General features: G+C 38.5%; 1 protein-coding gene across 2 annotated transcripts in view; it reads left to right on the top strand.

Moving 5' to 3' along the window:
* Positions 1-15426, top strand: part of LOC129782124 (uncharacterized) — a 205134-nt gene that overhangs the window by 184539 nt on the left and 5169 nt on the right. For both annotated transcript variants that reach the window (XM_055789532.1, XM_055789531.1), the window contains exons 15-16: positions 3171-3326; positions 11824-11979. The gene's annotated coding sequence lies outside the window, so the exon portion shown is untranslated. The remainder of the gene's footprint in view (positions 1-3170; positions 3327-11823; positions 11980-15426) is intronic.

Raw genomic sequence — 15426 nt, 5'->3', positions numbered from 1 at the left:
GCATCGTGTGGTAAAAACCGATTGTGGATCACCTCGTTCGACTGGAGCCCGGCTTTAGCCAGACTATCAGCTATCTCGTTGCCTTCCAGGTTCACGTGCCCCGGAATCCACTGAATACAGGAGTTGGTTGTTATGGCTGTTTCCAGGATTTCCTGAATGATTTCGTCCCTTTCTGTTGCATCTAGTTGCCCTCTGATGAACTCACATCCGAATCAGTAAGAATAACAGCATTATTGAGCTGGTTCCTCTTCAAATACCGTAGAGCTTCTCCAATCGCTTCCAGCTCAGCCGACATCGTACATACAGAGTGATTTAGTTTCCTGCTGATCATCCTCTTGCTGTAGTCATCGTAGATTCCAATGCCACAGTGATCGTTGTCCTTCGAAGCATCCGTATAGATCTTCCGGTGGAACTTGTATTGTCCGTGAATTTTTCCCAGTTGCTTCAAGATTCTGGCTGATGTATTTCTTTTAGTCCATGGTTGATCATCAATTTCTGATTGAACCCATACAACTTGTGAGATCTCGCTGAAAACATCCTTGTACTCCTCGAACTTCCGCTTCTTGGTAAGTTTGCTTATCTGCTGGTATGTCGTTGTGGGCAATTAACTGCCTCCAGACTGGTGTTGAGTACTGTGCGTGTCTAACTATTTCCTTTGCCGTTGTTAACTTCCGATGAAATTGCAAGGGTGGTTGACAGCTATAGCGCAGAGAGTGTTAATTGGTGTTGTTTTTGAACAACCCGTTATTTTTCTCAAACAAACGTTATTCGTGACCGTGAGTTTTTCCAGGTTCGTTTTTGAAGAGTTTGCGTATATCGAAACCCCATATTCCAGGTAGCTCCGAACTATTGCGTTGTACAGTATGTTTAGGGTTTGAGGGTGTCCTCCATTTCGTGTACTGCTCACGACCTTCAGCATGTTAATCCTGTCAGTGGAGCAACTCTTAATCTCCCTTATATGTGCTCCATAAGTTAATGAACGATCGAGTGTAACCCCAAGGTATTTGTACATGTTCACCGATTCCAATTCTGTGTGTCCTATCTTTAGCTTCAAAACTTTTTTATTGAGCTGGAATAACATGACTTTTGTTTTGATTTCATTTATTTTCAGGTTCAAATTTTCAGTTTTACTCTTGAATTCGTTCAAAAAGATCTGGCCGCGGTTTTGAACGTCTTCGAAGTTTTTACCTTTGATTATCTCCATGAAGTCGTCGGCGTATTGCACCAGAACTACTCCTTCCGTTATTCCATTGTGTAGCTGTGCCGTATAGATGTTGAACAATACAGGGGACAAAACGTCTCCTTGAGGAAGTCCATCTCTGACGGTCCTTTCAACTGTCCTCGTTCCTACCTGTATTTGGATTGTTCTATCCTTAAGGAAGTTCACAATCCATTTGATAAATTCGATTGGAGTACCGTATTCAAAGAGGATTTGTTCCAGAGTTCCTGTTTTTACGGTGTTGTACGCATTTGACATATCAATGAAGATCGCACCTGCTACTTTACCTTCTCTTTTGATAGCGTTAATGTGGTTCGTGACGTAGCTCAAGCATGTTGTGGTAGAGTTATGTCTTCGGAAACCAAATGATGTATTCGGCAACACACGCTTCTTCTGGATAAATTGATTGAGTTCACCTAGTACTGCCGAGTTAATAATCTTCAAAGGGCAGTAAAGCATGGAAATCGGTCGTAGGTTGCTGATTATTTCTGGGTTCCGTCCCGGTTTTGGTATAGCAATTACTTTTATTTTGTTCAACGCTAAATCAGCTCTACCATTTTTCCACATTCTGTTGAGGTCGTAAATCACGCTATCTCGAACATCTGGTTTTATACTTCTTAACATTTCGTAGCTAAGGCCATCTGGGCCTGCTGCAGATGGCTTCTTCTTCTTATGTAGAATTTCGTTCCATTTTTCCACGCTCAAAATGTCGTACGTGACCTCCTTGTAGAGACAGTCACCGTAGTCGTCCCCACTTGGGAAATTGGCATTCAGGAATTGGATTGCGGCTTCTTCGTCTTCATGTACGACCGAGGGCTGGTTCATTTTCTTCTTTTTGCCCGTTAGTCCGTTAATCTTCTTCCATAACTCTTTACTGCTCGTGCTTGGGTCGATCTCATTGACGTATTCTTGAAATTTCTCCCTCATGAGTTTGTGTTTGCACCTTGTGAACAAACTTTCTCTCCTTTTCATCTCCATTAAATCCTCTAGATTGCCACTGTTGTTGAATTTGGTCCTAGCTTCGTTTTTGCTTCTCCATGCTTCTTCCACTTCTGCACTCCACCAAAACTTCGGTTCGTACCGGTTCTTCTGCTTCGCTTTTTTCTGGATTTTTCGTGCTATCTGTTGTAGTTCGGCCCATCCGTATACTTGCTTTGTGTCCAAATTTCCTAATTGTTCCGTCACTTGTTTCCGGTTGATAAAGTATTTGTTTGTGGTTTTTTGTTCAGTCTTGATTGTGATGTGGATGACAAGGTGTCTGCTGCCAATCCCGTACTGCAGAATCTCCATTTTCGTATCATGGTATAGTGCTGGGGAGACCATAACCAGATCGATCGTGGATGATTTTTTGTTGAGCTCCGCTGGTATGTATGTTGGTTCACCATTGTTCAGCAGGATTATATCCTCGTCATTGATAAAGTCGAAAAGGATTCTCCCTTTCGCGTCCGAGTGGTGACGATCCCATAGATGATGATGTGAGTTCAAATCACCGCCTATTAGAACCTTTTTGTACTTTTCTACGCTTTTGAATAACTTTGTCAGGAATTCTTTGAATTCGTTGACCGATGCACTTGGTGAAACATATATTGAAAATATTACTACATCCATTTTGGTCATATACCTGCCTACACATTGTATATCCTCCGTAGAGTCTACTACGATTGGTCTATTTTTGACTGCCTCATGGATTACGATCATGGAACCACCGTATCCATCTAACCTTGAACTATAGTAATTGTTGTATCTCGGAATTTTGTATTTACTATTTTCATATTGTTGTTTCGTCCAACATTCAGAAATTATTCCAACTGTATACTTTTCTTTAACTAATACTCTGACTAGCTCTGATTTATTCTTTTCCAAACTTTGTATATTGCACTGAAAGATTTTACAGCTCATTTTGGTTATTACTTTTTTGGTAATACTTTTTTACCCTCATGTATATTTTCAGGTGATTGCATCCAGAAATCTTTAGACGATATCTCACAAAATTCAGCCATTCGAAATGACGTTCCTTCACAACAAACAGGCTCAAAACAAAAGAATTCTGATACTGGAAATACGTTGTCTAGCAATGAAAGCACGTCTGTTGTCGATGAATTGAAAGGTATGTACAATAGAACAATCAATTTTTTTTATTCTTCTAATTTGTTGATTCGTATGTTGTAATTTAAAAACCAAAGATTGTTTAAAGCACTGGTTGGAAAACTTATGAAGCGATCGCCGTTGACGTATTCTATGACCAAAACCGCGTTCTCTCTTGACCTCTCCGTCATTGGTCCGATCTAAAATTGATTGGATTGTTATATATTTGGATTTTTGAAATATTTTGAGCGTATCAGTGGTGCAATGAGTTTGTTCTCTATGATCGGAAAAATTACCGACTGGACCATTTTTGGATCCATTACATCACGGGAACACCAAGCCAAACTGATGGTATTGGATTACATCACGGGAACACCAAGCCGAATGCGTAAATGGGTGCGAATATTACTTCGCTCGGACGCATTCATACGCAAACAATTTTTCATGACTGTTCCATGCGAAAGCAGAACAGAAACCGATGCGAGTGAAAGTACTCACGCCTTGCGTTTTCGCGTTGACGGTGGAATGGTGTCATCTGGATACGACATTAGTTTGTATGAGACCAGCTATTCTCTATCAGATTAGTCGCCCTTAAAGAAGTTTTAAATTGCTTGCACAAAATATGTGCAATTTTTCATATTTTCTGTTTGGACAACACATAGGTTCCATGTAAGAACATTTTTCATGATGTTCATTCAGAGAAAAAAATCAGCAGCGATCTTCACTCACAATCAATCGTACAAACAATTACGATAACTCGTACACGCAATAGGCCATGCAATGGATTGAAAGCAACGAAAAACCTTTTTGCTCAATTCGCCCTCACTAGAAGATTTCATGTTTACCTTATTCATGCATCGCCCCAGCTTCCCCCAGATTTTTTTTCTGATGAGGAAGTATATGAATGTTTCGCGGAATTGAAAAAAAAAACATGAAATTGAAAATATATAGCTTCGGTTTGAAAACTTCTTCTTCTTCTTCAATGGCACTAACGTTCCTAGGGGAACTTCGCCGTCTCAACGTAGTATTACTTGCGTCATTTTTATTAGTACTTAGTTGAGATTTCGATGCCAAATAACACGCCTTGAATGCATTCTGAGTGGCAAGCTCTAGAATACGGGTGATCACAGTGCAAGTCGGAGGAAATTTTTTTGACGAAAAATTCTCCCGACCAGAACGGGAATCGAACCCCCGAACACCCGGCATGTTAGTTATGACGCTAACCACTCGGCCACGGGAGCACTCGTACCAACTTATATGATACGCCAAACGATGATGAACAACGAATGACGAAGCTAGAGAGAATCGCAATGTCGTAGTGTTGATGTTTTCTGAGAAATGAACGAATTATTGATTTCTTGGTCTCTCAGACCTATGCGCGAGTATAGGAGTGTTAACCGTCATGGTGTTTCGTCGATTTTTTTCGGATATGCTAAATCTTTTACGGTTGAACCATAAAAATGATTCCCTGGTGGTGGAGGAGACTGGGAAGAAGAATTCAGGGTCTGCAGGAGTAAAATGCGGACTTAGAGAAGGTGCTCCCGTTCTAAAATAGTAGTATTCAAATTCAGAGTGCCGAGGAAAATATACCATACTAGTGGTCAATGATTCTATAAATGTACCTCTTTTGAACTAGTAGCTATTAGGACCAAGCAGAAATATTCAAACAAATGAGCTATTTCATTCAACATTCAAAGAACAGGTAATTTTGAACAGAAAAAAAAATATGTTGGTACAATAATAACATTGTGCATCATTCTCATTGTGTACTTTTTTTTCAATCATCCTCAAAAAATCATGAAATGGTAAATTTATCAATATACTAAAATACCATTTCATTCAAAAACAATTATTCTGCACCATGTTTATTTCAAAATTATATTTAATGTAACTTTTAAAATTATGACATCATACTTTTTTATTACAAATATATCTGTTCTTTTTGATTACAAGAAATAAATATTCGCTCGGTTAATCGAATACTGAAAAACAATTATTCGAATGAATCGAATATTTAAAAATGACCCCACGATTAATCGACAATTGAATAAACGAAAAATTTAGACATCTCTATTTGCAGTCAAATCCCTTTCCACAGTCCTCTGTATATTTATACCGTTTCCCCTGCGCACTTATTGACGACACGGTCACACCTTTATTCCACACATCTTGATTGAAACCAAGACGGGTCTATGGTACTAGGTGAGGCCGTTTCTTCACTAAGTTGGTTAGGGGAGCGGTATATGAAAACAGAAACTTGGGCACAAGCGTATTGTGTTTTGTTTACAAACAAAACAGTAGACTTCCAAGATAGCTGAAGAGTGGTTTTAGCAAGTTGACCCACCTTAGGAATACTTCTACGCACCTTGGTTGAAACTAATTCATATTCAAAGACAATTTCGCTATATCTTTTCTCTGAGTGTACCATAAGTCACAAACGTCATAAGGATAAACAAAAGCGCTTTGTGGTTCACTTCGAGAAAACTGTTTTGCTTTTAATATGAATATTCAAGTTATCAACACTTATTAAATTCATTGCTTACCGGTCATTCATTACATTTTTTGTTTTTCTTGGTTGAGAATAATACTATAAAAACTGTGCCTCATAAGAAAGTGCTGGTTAGAAACTGTGATGGAATATAAAGAAGTATAAACATCATTGCAATCTGTTTTAAGATCTTATGGAAACCCTAAAAGTGATGTCTCAAACTTCGGCGGAAAGTAAAAACTCTAGCCGGGAAACCTCACCTAGTCGCAAAAATTGCCATTCAGGTAATTTATACTATAAACTAACGCATATTTTTCTTCTGTTTTGTTTATACAATTCATTGGGACCCAAAAAATTCTTCATTCGTGTGATAAATTTTGCTAATTGTTCGAAATGGATGTTTTTTAGTTGTTTTTCTAAAATGTTCACTTATGATGTGAAAATTTCCAGATACAGTAAGTTACATCTTATTCGACAGATCTGACGAATTTATGCAAAGCTACATCAGTTTATGCGACACCTACGTTAGGCCGCGGTGCAATTGCTTGCAGCTAATTAATGCTGGTTTAGAGTTCCCGTTAACGTGAACTTGAACAGGTGGTGGAATAGTACGATCATTTCACGGATGATTTTGTTCACGTTCATATTAAAAGTTCGGCAGTAAACGTGAAGTAAATAAATATCGATCTTCAATAAAGTAGTTTGGGTGAAGCATACAGTTGTTCATCAACCCGAAGCAACGAAGTTTTGACGTAGAACTACGTCTTTCATTTCTATACCAGGGTGTAAAATCAAAGTTTCGAAAACGAAAGCGTTACGCCGGAGACCGAGATTTTGAGCGTTAATAGCTCCTAAACAACTGAACGAAATGGTATGATAAACACTTCATTCGAAAGATAAAATGTCTACGCGTTCTATACTTGTCACTTTTTGATCCAAAAACTTGTTTCAATAGTCTTAAAATTGCTTTCAAAACAGGCTATTGAAATCACCAATCGGTATATAAGCGAGCACCGCTCGGAAATCCACTCAGTTCTAATTGATCTAATTGAAAAAATGATCACAAGTGTAAGTGTAAATTTTGTGTTGTGGTGAAAATTACTTGATATGTGAAACGATTTATTTCAATTTTCATAAATAAAAAACCAAGCTGTTTTTCCGCTCGAGAACGGGTCGTTTGGTTAAGCGGCGAGAAAAATTGTAGAAGTGAAGAAATATTAGAAAAAGTGACTTCCCATATGCTCTACATATAGTATAGTGTAGGTGTTGTTAGTCCAATTAAAATTCGCATTGGGTTGAATTAAACACAAACTAAAAATTATAAAAGAAAATTACTTTTTCCGTTTCCAATATGTTTTCTATATATTAAGGTTAAAGTGGAAGCTAGCAACAAATGGCTGCCACAATGGCGCTCATTTCTTTCATGTCCCTCCCTCATCACTCGCCCGAAAATCAATAATTTTGCGAAACAGTGTGAAGAAAATGATCGTTTTCGCACACTTCCCATCAAAACTCGAGCAAGTGCTCTGAAAGTTAAATTTTCATTTTTCAATCTTCGACCATGGTTTTGTTTGTTTGGTGAAATTCGTTATTTTTTCGACACTGATGCCAGACAACATCATCGAAACAGCTATAAAAACTACTCAATAAAATGTTATTCCTTAGTCATAGCGTTTCAGTCATGAAAATCAATAGAATAAAATTTTATTGATATCAATACAATTATTATTTTTACGTTTAATGGGTGTATAATGTAAGTTTAAGCAACTTTAACATTGGGTAAGAAAATTGTATTGCAGAGCTCGGAACTCTGCCACGGCTGCCTATGCTTTCAAAAATAGTAAACGGAAAAGTATTACATTACATCAAAATGCCTCGGCCAACGAATATGTTCGAATATGCTCTCCAACGTGAATAGGTTCACAACAATACGATCAACGAAGGAAAATATTAAGGAATTCACCTCTATTCCGGATCCCGAACGGGTTGAAATTGGCAAAATAATGCATTTTGTAACCCGTTCGACTTCTTCTTCTTCTTCTAAATCGTGGGACTTTGACAATCCCCACTGTCAAATGGCACAGCATACTTGCTATCAAGACGGGTCTATGGTACTAGGTGAGGCCGTTTCGCCACTAAGTTGGTTAGGGGAGCGGTATATGAAAACAGCACGGAAGAAAGTAGAAGGGGAATTATTTGCTTGTAGCGTGAAAGAGACAGACTGATCACGAGCGAGCTTCGGCAATAGCGTATTGTGTTTCGTTTACAAACAAAACACAGTAGACTTTCAAGATGGCTGAAGAGTGGTTATAGCAAGTTGGCCCACCTTAGTATATACTTCTAGGCGCCTTGCTTGCTATAACGCCAGTCAGTTTTTCATTGGGAGTAGCTTTTGTTTATTTTCGTCTTGTCAAAAGGTGCAAAGAGCGGTTTAGATTTTCATTTCGATTTCTTTGAGAAATTTACAAATGTTTTTCAGAGTATCAATGTTTTTGTCGTCGAAAGCATCTTGGATTGAGAAATATTTGTCAAGGTTGTGTTTGTCTCTGTGTGTTACGTAGTTAATACAGTTGAAAATTATGTGTTCTGATGTGTTAAGGCAGTCGCAAAGCTGGCAGTAGAACTCATCTTTAATTTTCATCTTGCTCAGCCAGAATGGAGAATAATCGTGTCCGGCCAGTAGACGGTTTAGGGTTCTTATCTCGGTGTTGGTTAGTGGCAGGTTATGGAACCAAGATTTCGAATTGATCCCTGTCTGCAGTTTGAAAAACTTTCTTCCTTTGCCAAATTCTTGAGTGTAGTTTACATACCATTGTTGTATTTTTTCAGTGACGTCGTTCTTGATCCAGTTGATTGCATCGTGTGGTAAAAACCGATTGTGGATCACCTCGTTCGACTGGAGCCCGGCTTTAGCCAGACTATCAGCTATCTCGTTGCCTTCCAGGTTCACGTGCCCCGGAATCCACTGAATACAGGAGTTGGTTGTTATGGCTGTTTCCAGGATTTCCTGAATGATTTCGTCCCTTTCTGTTGCATCTAGTTGCCCTCTGATGAACTCACATCCAGACTTCGAATCAGTAAGAATAACAGCATTATTGAGCTGGTTCCTCTTCAAATACCGTAGAGCTTCTCCAATCGCTTCCAGCTCAGCCGACATCGTACATACAGAGTGATTTAGTTTCCTGCTGATCATCCTCTTGCTGTAGTCATCGTAGATTCCAATGCCACAGTGATCGTTGTCCTTCGAAGCATCCGTATAGATCTTCCGGTGGAACTTGTATTGTCCGTGAATTTTTCCCAGTTGCTTCAAGATTCTGGCTGATGTATTTCTTTTAGTCCATGGTTGATCATCAATTTCTGATTGAACCCATACAACTTGTGAGATCTCGCTGAAAACATCCTTGTACTCCTCGAACTTCCGCTTCTTGGTAAGTTTGCTTATCTGCTGGTATGTCGTTGTGGGCAATTAACTGCCTCCAGACTGGTGTTGAGTACTGTGCGTGTCTAACTATTTCCTTTGCCGTTGTTAACTTCCGATGAAATTGCAAGGGTGGTTGACTGGCTATAGCGCAGAGAGTGTTAATTGGTGTTGTTTTTGAACAACCCGTTATTTTTCTCAAACAAACGTTATTCGTGACCGTGAGTTTTTCCAGGTTCGTTTTTGAAGAGTTTGCGTATCGAAACCCCATATTCCAGGTAGCTCCGAACTATTGCGTTGTACAGTATGTTTAGGGTTTGAGGGTGTCCTCCATTTCGTGTACTGCTCACGACCTTCAGCATGTTAATCCTGTCAGTGGAGCAACTCTTAATCTCCCTTATATGTGCTCCATAAGTTAATGAACGATCGAGTGTAACCCCAAGGTATTTGTACATGTTCACCGATTCCAATTCTGTGTGTCCTATCTTTAGCTTCAAAACTTTTTTATTGAGCTGGAATAACATGACTTTTGTTTTGATTTCATTTATTTTCAGGTTCAAATTTTCAGTTTTACTCTTGAATTCGTTCAAAAAGATCTGGCCGCGGTTTTGAACGTCTTCGAAGTTTTTACCTTTGATTATCTCCATGAAGTCGTCGGCGTATTGCACCAGAACTACTCCTTCCGTTATTCCATTGTGTAGCTGTGCCGTATAGATGTTGAACAATACAGGGGACAAAACGTCTCCTTGAGGAAGTCCATCTCTGACGGTCCTTTCAACTGTCCTCGTTCCTACCTGTATTTGGATTGTTCTATCCTTAAGGAAGTTCACAATCCATTTGATAAATTCGATTGGAGTACCGTATTCAAAGAGGATTTGTTCCAGAGTTCCTGTTTTTACGGTGTTGTACGCATTTGACATATCAATGAAGATCGCACCTGCTACTTTACCTTCTCTTTTGATAGCGTTAATGTGGTTCGTGACGTAGCTCAAGCATGTTGTGGTAGAGTTATGTCTTCGGAAACCAAATGATGTATTCGGCAACACACGCTTCTTCTGGATAAATTGATTGAGTTCACCTAGTACTGCCGAGTTAATAATCTTCAAAGGGCAGTTAAGCATGGAAATCGGTCGTAGGTTGCTGATTATTTCTGGGTTCCGTCCCGGTTTTGGTATAGCAATTACTTTTATTTTGTTCAACGCTAAATCAGCTCTACCATTTTTCCACATTCTGTTGAGGTCGTAAATCACGCTATCTCGAACATCTGGTTTTATACTTCTTAACATTTCGTAGCTAAGGCCATCTGGGCCTGCTGCAGATGGCTTCTTCTTCTTATGTAGAATTTCGTTCCATTTTTCCACGCTCAAAATGTCGTACGTGACCTCCTTGTAGAGACAGTCACCGTAGTCGTCCCCACTTGGGAAATTGGCATTCAGGAATTGGATTGCGGCTTCTTCGTCTTCATGTACGACCGAGGGCTGGTTCATTTTCTTCTTTTTGCCCGTTAGTCCGTTAATCTTCTTCCATAACTCTTTACTGCTCGTGCTTGGGTCGATCTCATTGACGTATTCTTGAAATTTCTCCCTCATGAGTTTGTGTTTGCACCTTGTGAACAAACTTTCTCTCCTTTTCATCTCCATTAAATCCTCTAGATTGCCACTGTTGTTGAATTTGGTCCTAGCTTCGTTTTTGCTTCTCCATACTTCTTCCACTTCTGCACTCCACCAAAACTTCGGTTCGTACCGGTTCTTCTGCTTCGCTTTTTTCTGGATTTTTCGTGCTATCTGTTGTAGTTCGGCCCATCCGTATACTTGCTTTGTGTCCAAATTTCCTAATTGTTCCGTCACTTGTTTCCGGTTGATAAAGTATTTGTTTGTGGTTGTTTGTTCAGTCTTGATTGTGATGTGGATGACAAGGTGTCTGCTGCCAATCCCGTACTGCAGAATCTCCATTTTCGTATCATGGTATAGTGCTGGGGAGACCATAACCAGATCGATCGTGGATGATTTTTTGTTGAGCTCCGCTGGTATGTATGTTGGTTCACCATTGTTCAGCAGGATTATATCCTTGTCATTGATAAAGTCGAAAAGGATTCTCCCTTTCGCGTCCGAGTGGTGACGATCCCATAGATGATGATGTGAGTTCAAATCACCGCCTATTAGAACCTTTTTGTACTTTTCTACGCTTTTGAATAACTTTGTCAGGAATTCTTTGAATTCGTTGACCGATGCACTTGGTGAAACATATATTGAAAATATTACTACATCCATTTTGGTCATATACCTGCCTACACATTGTATATCCTCCGTAGAGTCTACTACGATTGGTCTATTTTTGACTGCCTCATGGATTACGATCATGGAACCACCGTATCCATCTAACCTTGAACTATAGTAATTGTTGTATCGCGGAATTTTGTATTTACTATTTTCATATTGTTGTTTCGTCCAACATTCAGAAATTATTCCAACTGTATACTTTTCTTTAACTAATACTCTGACTAGCTCTGATTTATTCTTTTCCAAACTTTGTATATTGCACTGAAAGATTTTACAGCTCATTTTGGTTATTACTTTTTTGGTAATACTTTTTTACCCTCATGTATATTTTCAGGTGATTGCATCCAGAAATCTTTAGACGATATCTCACAAAATTCAGCCATTCGAAATGACGTTCCTTCACAACAAACAGGCTCAAAACAAAAGAATTCTGATACTGGAAATACGTTGTCTAGCAATGAAAGCACGTCTGTTGTCGATGAATTGAAAGGTATGTACAATAGAACAATCAATTTTTTTTATTCTTCTAATTTGTTGATTCGTATGTTGTAATTTAAAAACCAAAGATTGTTTAAAGCACTGGTTGGAAAACTTATGAAGCGATCGCCGTTGACGTATTCTATGACCAAAACCGCGTTCTCTCTTGACCTCTCCGTCATTGGTTCCGATCTAAAATTGATTGGATTGTTATATATTTGGATTTTTGAAATATTTTGAGCGTATCAGTGGTGCAATGAGTTTGTTCTCTATGATCGGAAAAATTACCGACTGGACCATTTTTGGATCCATTACATCACGGGAACACCAAGCCAAACTGATGGTATTGGATTACATCACGGGAACACCAAGCCGAATGCGTAAATGGGTGCGAATATTACTTCGCTCGGACGCATTCATACGCAAACAATTTTTCATGACTGTTCCATGCGAAAGCAGAACAGAAACCGATGCGAGTGAAAGTACTCACGCCTTGCGTTTTCGCGTTGACGGTGGAATGGTGTCATCTGGATACGACATTAGTTTGTATGAGACCAGCTATTCTCTATCAGATTAGTCGCCCTTAAAGAAGTTTTAAATTGCTTGCACAAAATATGTGCAATTTTTCATATTTTCTGTTTGGACAACACATAGGTTCCATGTAAGAACATTTTTCATGATGTTCATTCAGAGAAAAAAATCAGCAGCGATCTTCACTCACAATCAATCGTACAAACAATTACGATAACTCGTACACGCAATAGGCCATGCAATGGATTGAAAGCAACGAAAAACCTTTTTGCTCAATTCGCCCTCACTAGAAGATTTCATGTTTACCTTATTCATGCATCGCCCCAGCTTCCCCCAGATTTTTTTTCTGATGATCAGGAAGTATATGAATGTTTCGCGGTATTGAAAAAAAAAACATGAAATTGAAAATATATAGCTTCGGTTTGAAATCTTCTTCTTCTTCTTCAATGGCACTAACGTTCCTAGGGGAACTTCGCCGTCTCAACGTAGTATTACTTGCGTCATTTTTATTAGTACTTAGTTGAGATTTCGATGCCAAATAACACGCCTTGAATGCATTTCTGAGTGGCAAGCTCTAGAATACGGGTGATCACAGTGCAAGTCGGAGGAAATTTCTTTGACGAAAAATTCTCCCGACCAGAACGGGAATCGAACCCGAACACCCGGCATGTTAGTTATGACGCTAACCACTCGGCCACGGGAGCACTCGTACCAACTTATATGATACGCCAAACAATGATGAACAACGAATGACGAAGCTAGAGAGAATCGCAATGTCGTAGTGTTGATGTTTTCTGAGAAATGAACGAATTATTGATTTCTTGGTCTCTCAGACCTATGCGCGAGTATAGGAGTGTTAACCGTCATGGTGTTTCGTCGAATTTTTTCGGATATGCTAAATCTTTTACGGTTGAACCATAAAAATGATTCCCTGGTGGTGGAGGAGACTGAGAAGAAGAATTCAGGGTCTGCAGGAGTAAAATGCGGACTTAGAGAAGGTGCTCCCGTTCTAAAATAGTAGTATTCAAATTCAGAGTGCCGAGGAAAATATACCATACTAGTGGTCAATGGTTCTATAAATGTACCTCTTTTGAACTAGTAGCTATTAGGACCAAGCAGAAATATTCAAACAAATGAGCTATTTCATTCAACATTCAAAGAACAGGTAATTTTGAACAGAAAAAAAATTATGTTGGTACAATAATAACATTGTGCATCATTCTCATTGTGTACTTTTTTTTCAATCATCCTCAAAAAATCATGAAATGGTAAATTTATCAATATACTAAAATACCATTTCATTCAAAAACAATTATTATTATTGCACCATGTTTATTTCAAAATTATATTTAATGTAACTTTTAAAATTATGACATCATACTTTTTTATTACAAATATATCTGTTCTTTTTGATTACAAGAAATAAATATTCGCTCGGTTAATCGAATACTGAAAAACAATTATTCGAATGAATCGAATATTTAAAAATGACCCCACGATTAATCGACAATTGAATAAACGAAAAATTTAGACATCTCTATTTGCAGTCAAATCCCTTTCCACAGTCCTCTGTATATTTATACCGTTTCCCCTGCGCGCTTATTGACGACACGGTCACACCTTTATTCCACACATCTTGATTGAAACCAAGACGGGTCTATGGTACTAGGTGAGGCCGTTTCTTCACTAAGTTGGTTAGGGGAGCGGTATATGAAAACAGAAACTTGGGCACAAGCGTATTGTGTTTCGTTTACAAACAAAACACAGTAGACTTTCAAGATGGCTGAAGAGTGGTTTTAGCAAGTTGACCCACCTTAGGAATACTTCTACGCACCTTGGTTGAAACTAATTCATATTCAAAGACAATTTCGCTATATCTTTTCTCTGAGTGTACCATAAGTCACAAACGTCATAAGGATAAACAAAAGCGCTTTGTGGTTCACTTCGAGAAAACTGTTTTGCTTTTAATATGAATATTCAAGTTATCAACACTTATTAAATTCATTGCTTACCGGTCATTCATTACATTTTTTGTTTTTCTTGGTTGAGAATAATACTATAAAAACTGTGCCTCATAAGAAAGTGCTGGTTAGAAACTGTGATGGAATATAAAGAAGTATAAACATCATTGCAATCTGTTTTAAGATCTTATGGAAACCCTAAAAGTGATGTCTCAATCTTCGGCGGAAAGTAAAAACTCTAGCCGGGAAACCTCACCTAGTCGCAAAAATTGCCATTCAGGTAATTTATACTATAAACTAACGCATGTTTTTCTTCTGTTTTGTTTATACAATTCATTGGGACCCAAAAAATTCTTCATTCGTGTGATAAATTTTGCTAATTGTTCGAAATGGATGTTTTTTAGTTGTTTTTCTAAAATGTTCAATTATGATGTGAAAATTTCCAGATACAGTAAGTTACATCTTATTCGACAGATCTGACGAATTTATGCAAAGCTACATCAGTTTATGCGACACCTACGTTAGGCCGCGGTGCAATTGCTTGTAGCTCATTAATGCTGGTTTAGAGTTCCCGTTAACGTGAACTTGAACAGGTGGTGGAATAGTACGATCATTTCACGGATGATTTTGTTCACGTTCACGTTCACGTTCATATTAAAAGTTCGGCAGTAAACGTGAAGTAAATAAATATCGATCTTCAATAAAGTAGTTTGGGTGAAGCATACAGTTGTTCATCAACCCGAAGCAACGTAGTTTTGACGTAGAACTACGTCTTTCATTTCTATACCGGGGTGTAAAATCAAAGTTTCGAAAACGAAAGCGTTACGCCGGAGACCGAGATTTTGAGCGTTAATAGCTCCTAAACAACTGAACGAAATGGTATGATAAACACTTCATTCGAAAGATAAAATGTCTACGCGTTCTATACTTGTCACTTTTTGATCCAAAAACTTGTTTCAATAGTCTTA

The sequence above is a fragment of the Toxorhynchites rutilus genome, unplaced genomic scaffold (assembly GCF_029784135.1).
Source record: "Toxorhynchites rutilus septentrionalis strain SRP unplaced genomic scaffold, ASM2978413v1 HiC_scaffold_4, whole genome shotgun sequence".
NCBI lineage: Eukaryota > Metazoa > Arthropoda > Insecta > Diptera > Culicidae > Toxorhynchites > Toxorhynchites rutilus.
Note: the sequence above shows the minus strand (reverse complement) of the source record. Positions and strands in the feature narration are given on the sequence as shown.